The 11,887-nt window shown below is 40.4% G+C and overlaps 1 pseudogene across 1 annotated transcript in view; it reads left to right on the forward strand.

The window, feature by feature from the left end:
• LOC102855392 overlaps positions 1-11,887 on the forward strand; it is a 219,830-nt pseudogene that overhangs the window by 2,392 nt on the left and 205,551 nt on the right. The window lies entirely within an intron of this gene.

The raw sequence follows: 11,887 nt of genomic DNA on the forward strand, positions 1-11,887 counted from the left end.
AGAGCCAGTTGTCCCCTTGTTTTACGTTGGCTAATTTACCAGATGGAGGTCATTTCTGTTGTAAGGTGTGTGTAACCCAACCCTAACTCTGGTCTGAAGTTAGCTATTCAACGGATTCCTTAGTAAATAATTTTTGGTCACTGAAAAAAAAACAAACCAATTTTAAAAATGACACAACAACAAAAAAGTGTTTTATAGTTTTTTTGGTAAAGCTCTTTGGTCTCTCTAGTTAGGTTTATTCTTAAGTATCTCAATTTTAGGTTTGCTGTTGTAAGTGGTATTGCTTTCTTAGTTTCCTTATCTGTATTTTCTTTGTTACTATAGAGGAATCTTAATGACTTTTGTGTATTGATCTTGTATCCTGCCACTCTACTAAATTGGTCTACTGGCTCTAATAGTTTTTTGTTGAGTTCTAGGAGTTTTCTGAGTACACTACCATATCATCTGCATATAGTGGCAGTTTCACCATCTCTTTGCCAATCTGGATGCCTTTTATTTCCTTGTTGTATTGCCCTTCCAAATATTTGCAATACAATAGTGTATAGGAGTAGTGACATTGGAAATCGTTGTCTGGTTCCTGTTTGCTAGGAAAATGCTTTAAGTCTTTCTCTATGACAAGTTTGGAAGCAGGAGTGGATCCACTTCCTAAATAACATGCTTGCAGAAACTCTATGAACTTTAATAAATGTCGATAGGTGTAGAGGGGCTTCAGGGCTTTTGTTCATAGAGTCAGTATGAGTCGTGTTTGACTCAAAGGCAATCAACAACAACAACTATTGAGGACAATATTGGATCTTGGTTTTTCCTTAATAGTTCTTATAAAATTGACCTTAAATATAAGAATTTATCTCTGAGCTACTTGGTAAATTCATTAAGAATATGCATATATATCTTCATTGCTTTGAATTGGTTTCAACTCATAGTAACCCTCTATTCATTTTCTAAAAATATAGATCTTAACAAGATTGCCCAACTCTCTCTCATGAAAGAAACAGGTGGTAGATTGAATCATTAGAGACAATCAACATAGCATACCACTTGAAATGCCAACGGCAAATATAGATAGTTTTATGTCCTCTTTTTTTGATATGTTGTTATTTTTGTCCAGTCAAGTCAGAACCAACTCATAGCTGATTCTCTAGTAGGTTTTCAAAGGCTGTAAACTGAAGGGGAGAAGACTGCCTATGTGAAGCTAAGCTATGTGCATCATGCAGTCTCAGCCTTAGGATGTTCACCCTGCCACCTCTCATATGACTACACTCATTCCTTCACTATGATGACTCCTTTGTGGTCACCTCAGTTCTGTTTCCATCAAGTCAACTATGACTCATAATGACAATGAGTGTGTCAGAGTGGGAACCATTGGTCTTTCCATGGCTGATTTTGCAGAGGTAGATAAGAAGGCCTTTCTCTTGTGCCTCTGCTTGAACTTGAACTACCCATTTAGCAGCCAAGCACCTTTACAAATTGCACTACATAGGATTTTTGCAGGCATACTCATTCTAATTCTAAGCTACTTTTCATGCTCCTTACTGCAAAAGCTTCTCAAATATGCCGGTGGATTCCATGAATGCTGTGAAATCAGAAGCAACTCATAGCTGACCCTCGAGCAGGTTTTCAAGGCTGTAAATGGCACAGGAGTAGAATACCATCTTTCTCCCATGGAGCTGTTGGTGAATTTGAACTGCTATGATATGTCACCTTTGAGTTAGCAGCACTGTTCTCTACAGACTATGTCACTAGAGCCCCCAAAGAGTAGCATTAAATTTTGATAACTGTTAATGTCCAAGAGTCCCAGGTCCTTTCTAGGATCAAGACGACCTTTTGGCTTAAAGCCCCTTTTGCGGAGGTTCTCATCCTTGACTGTACTTGGGAAATCTCCTGAGATGCTGTAAAAAACACAGATGCTTGGGACTCATCCACAGAGACTGGGATTTAATTGGCCTGGGGGATAGCCTGGATTTTCATTGGTTTGTTTTTTAAAGTTCTCCTGGGAATTGTAATGTTCACGTAAAGTTAAGATCTCAGTACCAATACTACCCACTAAGTAAAGAAATCATTCACTTGAGTTTAGATACTATATGCAAAATTGAAGGCCTTCAAATGAGCATTCACTTATTTAGTGATTATTATTATTTTTATTATTTTTTCTAATTTTTATTGGTATGCATGTAATTATTCATATACACTGTATTTCATTCGTGTACATAGTGTGCATATGTGTGCTTGTGTGTGTGTGTTTCACACTTTTCTTCACTGACATTATGTTTCATATACTACATTGTGCGGTTCCCTCCCCACATTGTGTTTTATAAAATGAATCATCATTGGACTATACATACATAGTTAAAATATTATTAGCACTTTGAGTGCTACTTTTTAAGCAGAGATATTTTGACATTAATTTTTCAAGTTTACTGCATTTTCTGTTATTATTTCTGTTATTATTTTATTATATAATGTTAGCTATAGAAAATATTATTTACAAGTGAGAAGCTTTCTGTGGAGCAAACATTTTACTTTAGGGTAGTGGTTCTTGATCCTGACAGCACTTTGGAAGTATCCAGTGTAGTGAGTCTTACCGTAAAACTAAGTCAGTCAAGCCTAGGACCCTCACACTGCTATACTTTAAAATACGTTAGGGAGGAACTGAAGTATTTGCTGCATAAGATCAAGGACTGCAGCTTTCAATATGGATGGAAGCTTAACATCAAGAAAACAAAGATTCTTACCACTGGGCCAACTAGCATCGTGATGGATGGAGAAGAGATTGAGATTTAGTTTCACAGCTTTAGTTCACTTGGCTCCACAAGCAAAAATTTTTATACCAGCAGCCAGTAAATCAAGAATCTAATTGCATTGGGAAAGTCTGCTGTGAGGGACCTCTCCAGAGTACTGAAAAACAACGTCAGTCTGGAGACTAATGTGCACCTGAACCAGGCCATAGTCTTTGCAGTTGCTTGCTATGCATCAGAGAGCTGGACAATGACTAGGAAGGACAGAAGGAGAATTGATGCCTTTGAGCTGTGGTGCTGGAGAAGAGTTTTGAATATACAATGGACCACCAGGTGAACAAATAGGTTCGTCCTAGAGAGGGTGAAGCCAGCCTGCTCCTTGGAGGCAAGAATTCTGAGGCTTTGTCTGACATACTTTGGGCATGTTACAAGGAGGGACTGGTCCTAGGAGAGAGATGTCATGCTTCAAAAGATTGAGGGACAGAGAAAGAGAGGGAGGCCATCGATAAGATGGATTGATACAGTGACTGAGGTATTGAGGGTAGGTGTATTGGAGAAAATAAATTTGGCACAGGCTAGAGCAGGTTTCAAGGCTGATGTACATAGGGTCACTATAAATCGCAAGTGACTTGATGGCACATAACAACAACAACAACAACATAAGTGATTCTAACATACCTTGTTTGAGACTCAAGTAGTTGTTGTTGTTGTTGTTATGTGCCATCGAGTCGCTTGGACTCATACCGACCCTACACAAGAGCCCTAAACACCATTCTATCCTGTACCAACCTCACCATCTCAAACACACTCATTCCCAATCACAGAATCAATCCATCTCATTGAGGGTCTTCCTCTCCTGTACCATCCCTCCACTCTCCCAAACATGATATCCCTCTCCATGGACCAGTTGCTCCTTGCAACATGTCCAAAGTATGTCAGACAAGGCTTCAGAATCCTTGCCTCCAAGAAACACTCCAGCTTCACCCTCTCCAGGATAAACCTGTTTGTTCTCCTTTCAGCCCATGGTATATTCAACATTCTTCTAGCTCAAAGGCATCAATTCCCTTTCTATCATCCCTGTTCACTGTCCAACTCTCTGATGCATAGCACGTAATTGCGAAGACTATAGCCCGGATCACACACACCTTAGTCTCCAGCCTGATGTCGTTGCTGTTCAGTACTCTTGAGAGGTCCCTCACAGCTGACTTTCCCAATACAATTTGTCTCTTGATTTCCTGGCTGCTGCTACGAAGAGTGTTGACTGTGGAACCAAGCAAACTAAAACTGTTAACTATCTCAATCTCTTCAACATCCATACTGATGCTACCAATTGGCCCAGTGGTGAGAATCTTTGTTTTTTTGATGTTGAGCTTCAATCCATATTGAAGGCTGCAGTCCCCGACCTTTTGCAGCAAGTGCTTCAGGTCCTCCTCAGTTTCTTCAAGTATGGTTGTGTCATCTGCATAACACAGGTTGTTGATAACTTTTCCACCAATTCTGATGCCACATTCCTCTTCGTACAGCCCAGCATCTTGAATGATCTGTTCTGCATACAGATTAAAAAGGTAAGGAGACAAAATACATCCCTAATGGACCCCCTTCATGATTTTGAACCATGTAGTGTCTCCTTGCTCTATTCTGATGACTGCCTCTTGGTCCAAGTATAGGTTTCGCATAAGCACAATTCAGATATTCTGGGATTCCCATTCTTCTCAGAGTCAGCCACAGCTTGTTGTGATCCACACAGTCAAAAACCTTTGCATAGTCAATGAAGCACAGATAGACATTCCTCTGGCACTCTCTGCTTTCTGCCAAGATCCATCTAACATTAGTTATAATATCCCTAGTACCACAACCTCTTCTAAATCCAGCCTGCACATCTGGCAGTTCTCTGTTGAAATATTCCTCCAATCATTTTTGGATAATTTTAATCAGAATCTTGCTTGCATGTGATATTAATGATGTTGTTCAATAATTTCCGCACTCTGTTGGGTTATCTTTCTTTGAAATAGGAACAAATATTGATCTTTTCCAGTCACTTGGCCAGCTGGATGTCCTCCAGATTTCGTGGCACAACTTAGTGAGCACATCCAGGGCAGTATCTGTTTGTTGAAATATGTCAATTGGTATGCCATCAACTCCTGGAGCCTTGTGTTTTGCCAATTCCTTCAAGGCAACTTGAACTTCCTCCTTCATCACCACAGGCTCTTGCACATACATTATTTCATGAAATTCTTCTATGTCAGCCAATTCCTTGATACATTGACTCTGTGTATTCCTTTTATCTTCTTTCAATGCTTCGTGGATCATTTAACATTTTACCCAAAGTATCCTTAAGTAAGCAGTACAGATTAGATGCACAGAGCCTGAGTGGTAGAAACTGTTTATGCTCCCAATTGCTAACTGAAAGGCTGCAGGTTTGATTCCATTCAAAAGTTCCATGGAAGAAAGATTATGCTAAATATTTCAGAAAAATCAGTCACTGAAAGAACACAATTGTACACCATCATGCAAGTTAGAGTCCACTTATGGCATCTAGTTTAACCTGAAATAGAACTACTCATTTTCATGTGCTTTGTGACAGCTAGAAAGCTCTGGTAACCTAGAGGGTAAGGAGTTGTGCTGCCAACCCAAAGGCAGACAATTTGATTCTACCTTCTGTTCCTTGGGAGAATAATGGGCAGTCCCTTTATAGGAGATTTATAGCCACTGTCAACCTGCTGGAGGGTCAGCTATGAGTGGATTATGACTTGATGACATTGAACAACAATAAGGGCAATGAACAACATGCACCACTTGGGAATATGATTAAATGTAGTTGTAAATTCATTAGGTCTGTAGTGGGACTCTAGTTTCTGTTTCTAAGAAGTACCTACATGACAGCAGTGGTGCTTGTCTGTAGCAACATCTTGCTTAAGTAGCAAGGGCCTTAAAACCTACTGCTATAGAATGAATTCTGACTCATTGGAACTGTCTCATGTATTTTTTTAAGGCTATAAATCTTTTCAGAAGTTGGCTGCCCCATCTTTATTCACACACACACACACACACACACACACACACACACACACACACACAGAGCAGCTGGTGGGTTTGAACTGCCTTTTAGTTAGCGACTGAATACTTTAGTCCCAATGCCACCAGAGCTCCTAGAAAGGATTTACAAAGCTTTGAAAAATAATGAAATCTGAATCGTAACCCCAATAAGTGGACTAAATTAGATTGGGTGGGGTTCAGTTTCTGGCAACTTTTAAAAGTTCCAGAGTGATTGTAAAATTGAATTCTGGGTGGAACACCCCTAAAGCTTTAGACAATAATTATACCACTAGTTAGCTTTAGGGATTTTCCACTCAGAAATCCAATATACCTCTAGATATTGTTGCTATTGTGTACCTTCAAGTTAGAATTGATTCATAGCTGGCCCTGTAGTAGGTTTTCAGAAGGAGTAAATGGCACAAGAGATTGCCTATCCTTTTAGTTACATGAATGGTTAATAAATAACATCAGGTAGGGTAGAAAGGGAGCAAACAGAAACAAGGCCAGGAAGGGCTCTCCTATAGGCAGCAGAGCCCATAGACCTGCCAAGGGATATGTATCTAAAGAAAGTCCCTCTGTAAAGAGAACTCACCATAAGGCAACCAGATTTTCCTCAACTAATCTTCAGCCCCTGTTTTGCATATTGTTTGAATACATTTACATGTTGACTATCAAGAGGCTCTAACTCCAAATATGTAAGATAAAATAAATTAGATCTTGCACCTACTGCAATTGTATTCACACGCAGTAGTCAGTGCATAGCACAACTCCAGTACATAACAGATTTTGAGACAGCCGGAGTTGCAGGAGAGGATACAGCAGCAGTAAGGGGCAAAGGGCTGATCATGGAGCCTCCCTGTTCCCTCTGAAACAAGGCTGCCACCTCTGGGCTTCTGCCACCTGCTGAGTGACAACCCCTCCCCAGACCTCAGAGTCCAGAACAGTGTCTGCACCTCCAGTCCCTCTACATCTTTGTTCTTTTTATTATTCCAAACATTGTGTTGCCTTTGATCTCTTCCTTTCCTCCAGTGTGAACCAAAACTGATTATGTACTGCCCTTTGGCTTTCCTGACCCTGTCTTTTAGGCCATTCTTCTGTGTGTTCCTCCCTTGACCTTGTGGGCATGTCCTGTTTCCTTTGTGCCATCTCCTCACAGTGCTTAGCACATGGCAGGCCAGGGCCACTGTATTTGGTTGTGTAGGGTGTGCCCTGTTCTGTGTGCCCAGTCAGGGGCCACTGGGAGGGGGTGGGCTTCAGGGTTTTTCTACTCAACAGACTATCAAGAATAGGAGGTAATTTTTATACTTTCTTTAGCAGGAAGCGGCAAAGAAGGACCTTTTTCTAATTTGCACTTAATTTTCTAATTTATTTTATGTATTAGCTGAGGCACAGGGCAAGTGACCCATTGGGTACTTAGAGTTACCTGAATTAATGAGCAGCTGAAAATAGATAAAAGGCTTTATACTCATGTAGGTAAAGGTTAGTTAGTGTAGTGCTGTGGTAGACTTGAGTTCACTTGTTGGCCAGTACACCTCAAATCAGATACAAGTCATTTGTCAGTACGGGCTTCTGTGTTGCTTGATGCTGAATAGATTCAGAGGACTTCTAGACTAAGAGAGATGAAAAAAAAAGGTCTGCAGATTTACTTCTAAAAAGGATCTAGTGAGAATCCTATGGCTGCAGAGGAATGGCACAACTGGGCAGTGGGGATTTTTTTCTCTTGTGCATGGGGCTACCTTCAGCTGAGTAACAACAACAAAACTAGGATGTAAGCTATGTTTATGAAAGGAAGTGATGAATATAAGAAAATAAGCATGAAGCCAAAGATTAGTTTGAAGGCTCAAGAATGCCAGAGAGAGAGAGAGAGGTTACCACCTTCTGCCTGTAACTACCACCAACATTTGACTCTTCCCATATGAAAAGACAGTAAGATAACAAATTAGTCCTATATACCACTTCTGGAGACCTGACTTGGTTAGGTGATAAATTTAGGGGTTAGGCGGAGCAGCTTAGAGGCAGCCTCAGACACCTCCCATCTCCCCAAGTAATCAAAGATGCAAAAAACGACTGGAACAGCACATCAACAGAGAACTACCAGAAGTCCAGGCGGGGTTTAGAAGGGGTCGTGGTACTAGAGAAATTGTAGCTGATGTTAGATGGATCTTGGCTGAAAGCAGGGAATACCAGAGGAATGTCTATCTGTGTTTCATTGACTATGCAAAGGCATTTGACTGTGTAGATCATAACAAACTATGGCTGACTCTGAGAAGAATGGGAATCCCAGAACACTTGATCATTCTAATGCGAAACTTAAACTTGGACCAGGAGGCAGTCATCAGAACAGAGCAAGGGAACACTGCATGGTTCAAAATTGGGAAGGGCGTACGCCAGGGATGCATCCTATCTCCATACCTTTTCAACCTATATGCAGAACAGATTATCCGGGAGGCTGGGCTCTATGAGGAGAAATGTGGGGTCAAGATTGGTGGACAATTTATCAACAACCTGCGTTATGCGGATGACACAACCCTGCTTGCTGAAACTGAAGAGGACCTGAAGCACCTGCTGCAGAGTGTCAAGGACTGCAGCCTACAATATGGATTGAGGCTCAATGTCAAGAAGACAAAGATTCTCACCACTGGACCAATTGGCAGCATCAGGATGGATGTTGAAGAGATTGAGATTGTACACAGCTTTAGTTTGCTTGGCTTTGTAGTCAACAGTCTTGGCACCAGCAGCCAGGAAATTAAAAGGCACATTGCCATGGGAAAGTCTGCTGTTAAGGACCTCTCCAAAGTACTGAAGAGCAATGGCAATGGTGTCTCTCTGGAGACTAAGGTGCATCTGATACAGGCTATGGCCTTCGCAATCACTTGTTATGTATCAGAGAGCTGGACAATGACCAAGGAGGATAGAAGGAGAATTGATGCCTTTGAGCTGTGGTGCTGGAGAAGAGTATTGAGAATACCATGGACTGCTAGGAAAACAAACAGATTTGTCCTGGAAAGGGTTAAACCGGCTGGCTCCTTGGAGGAAAGGATTCTGAGGCTCCGTCTAACATACTTTGGACATGTTGTGAGGAGAGACCGGTCCTTGGAGAGGGACATCATGCTTGGGAGAGTGGAGCAGGAGAGGAAGGCCCTCTATGAGGTGGATTGATTCGGTGACTGGGATAATTGGAATGGGAGTGTCGGAGACAGTGCGATTGGCACAGGACAGAGTGGAGTTTAGGGCTGTTGTACATAGGGTCGCTATGAGTCGCAAGCGACTCGACGGCACATAACAAACAACAATAACAACATATACTAATAGTGTATACAAGACCTTGTATACGCTGAGCAGTACTGGGGGAGGTGTATGTCTAGTCCATTTTTTCAAAGGAATCAACAATCTGGTTAGAAAAGTGGACCCAAGATTCTAGGAGCTAGATTTGTTGACTATGATTTTTTAAAAAAACCAACAACACAACAAAACACAACTCTAAACACACAAAGCCAACCAATCAGCAACTATCAAGAATACTCTGACTCGTATTGTTGTTATGTGCCTCCAGTCACCTGTAACTCATAATGGCCCTATGAACAATAACCCTGAACCCTATCCTAATGCTGAGCTAATCTCACTGTCACCAACACACCCACACCCATTACCCTAGTTACTGTATCACTCTATCTCATTTGGGGTCTTCCTCTCCTGCGCTGACCCTCTACCTTTCCAAGCATGATGTACTTCTTCAAGGACTGGTCCTTCTTAGCAACATGCCCTAAGAATGAAAGATGGAGTTTCAAAATACTTGTCGTCATGGAGCAACCTGGTTTCACCCTCTACAGGAGGGTCCTGTTTGTTCTCTTGATAGTCCATTGTATGTTCAATACTCTTCTCCAGAACCACAACTCAAAGACATTAATTCTTCTGTTATTCATAGTCATTGTCTAGCTCTCTGATGCATAATATATAATTGCAACGACAATGGCCTAGGTCAGGCACACCTTAGTCTTTAGACTGACATATTGCTCTTTAATACTCTGGAGAGGTCTCTGACAGCCAACTTTCCTAATACAGTTCATCTTTTTATTTCCTGACTTCTAGTGTCAGGAGGATTGATTGTGGAGCCAAGCAGGATGAAATCTTGAACATACCATGAACTACCAAGAGAAAAAAAAATGTATATATGTGTATATATATATAGGTATATATGTAATTATATGTATATATGTGTATATATAGCTGTATACAGACACACATATATGGAATAAAAATTAATGCATTTCATTTTATTGTGATATTTTATTGTAGTGGATCTATACCATCATCAGATTAAATACTTTACCTCACAGTCTCTCATGTGCTTGAGCCCACCATGGCAGTCAGTAACTGTGCCAATCCATCTCATTGAGGGTCTTCTTCTCCTTCGTGCTCTCTCTATTTTAGCCAAAATGGAATCCTTTTCCAAGGGCTGGGCCCTCGTGACAACACACCCAAAGTGTGTTGTGAGTCATAAGTGTCATAATCCTTACCTCCAAGGAGAACTCTGGCTATATTTCTTCCAAAACACATTTGTTAATTCATTTGGCAATTCATAGTATACTCAATACCACATGTTCATAGTATACTTTGCCAGAACCACAGTTCAAAAGCATCTGTTGTTCTTTGGCCTTTATTCCTTATTGCATCTGAAGCAATTGAAAATACATGGCTTGGTTCAGCTGCATTTTAGCCTTTATAAAGATATCCTTACTCTTTAGTACTTGAAGAGGTCTTTGACAAACATCAGATTTGCCCAGTGCAATTCTTGACATTTTGACTGCTGTTACTATGACTGGATCTAAGTAAAATGAAATACCTAACAACTACATCTTCTTCTCCCTTTATCATGATGTTGCTTATTGGCCCAATTTTTGTTTTACTTTGAGGAATAAACCACATGAAATCTAAAGCCTAATGATCTTCAGTAAGTGATTCATGTTCTCCTCGTATTCAGGAGACACCGTTATGTTATCTGCATACTCTTTGTTGATGAGTCCTCCTATAATCCTGCTGCCATGTTCTTGTTCTTATAGGCCAGCTTTGCAGATTGTTTACTCAGCATACAAATTGAATAGCTCTTGTGAAAAGATATAACCTTGATGTACACCTTTCTTAATTTTAAACCATTAAGTGTCCTCTTGATCTGCTTAAACAACTATTTCTTGGCTTGTGTACAGGTTCTGTACAAACACAATTAAATATTCTAGAGTTACCATTGTTCTCAATGTTATCCAGAATTTATTTTGATCTATACATTTGAAAGCCTTTGGGTAGTCAATAAAACACAGATAAGCATTTTTCTGATACTCTCTGCGTTCAGCCAATATCCATCTGCCACCAGCAGTGATGCCCTTTGTTCCATGGCCTTTTGAGAATCCAGCTTGAATTTCTGACAGCTCCCTGTTGATGTTTTGCTCCAGCTATTTTTGCATTGTCATCAGCAAGATTTTACTTGCATGGTATTATTTGATATAATTTCCAAAATTTATTGGGTCATCTTCTTTTTTCTGAAATGGGCTTAAATATTGAACTTTCCTAGTCTGTAAGCAAAGTAGCTGTCATCTACATTTCTTGGCATAGAGTCATAAGCATGGACTTATTTAGTTAGTACTGTCGAGTTTTTATTATATGCTTCTTTCTGAAATGGTTCACCATCAACAAATTTTTCTGGTACAATGACTTTGTATATTTCTCCTATTTTATATTGCTTCCTGCATCATTCAATATTTTGCTCATACAATACTTTGGTATTACAACTTGAGGCCAGTATTATAGGCTGCTCTGGTGGCCTACTGGCAAGAAACTGTGCTGCAAGCCTGAATGCACATAGTTCAAATCCGCCAGCTGCTCCCTGGGAGAAGGATGGTCAGTCTCCTCCTGTGTGATTTAACTGCCTCTGAAATCCAACTGAAGGTTCAGCTATTGGTTGGTTTCAACTTGATGGTATAGAATCACAAAGATAACATAAGTAAGTTTTCAATATATTAATATTAAATATCTCCATACCTTTTCAACCTATATGCAGAACAGATTATCCGGGAGGCTGGGCTCTATGAGGAGAAATGTGGGGTCAGGATTGGTGGACGATT

Source organism: Elephantulus edwardii, unplaced genomic scaffold (assembly GCF_000299155.1).
Source record: "Elephantulus edwardii isolate Elephantulus edwardi_28Jun2011 unplaced genomic scaffold, EleEdw1.0 scaffold00003, whole genome shotgun sequence".
Taxonomy (NCBI): Eukaryota; Metazoa; Chordata; class Mammalia; order Macroscelidea; family Macroscelididae; genus Elephantulus; species Elephantulus edwardii.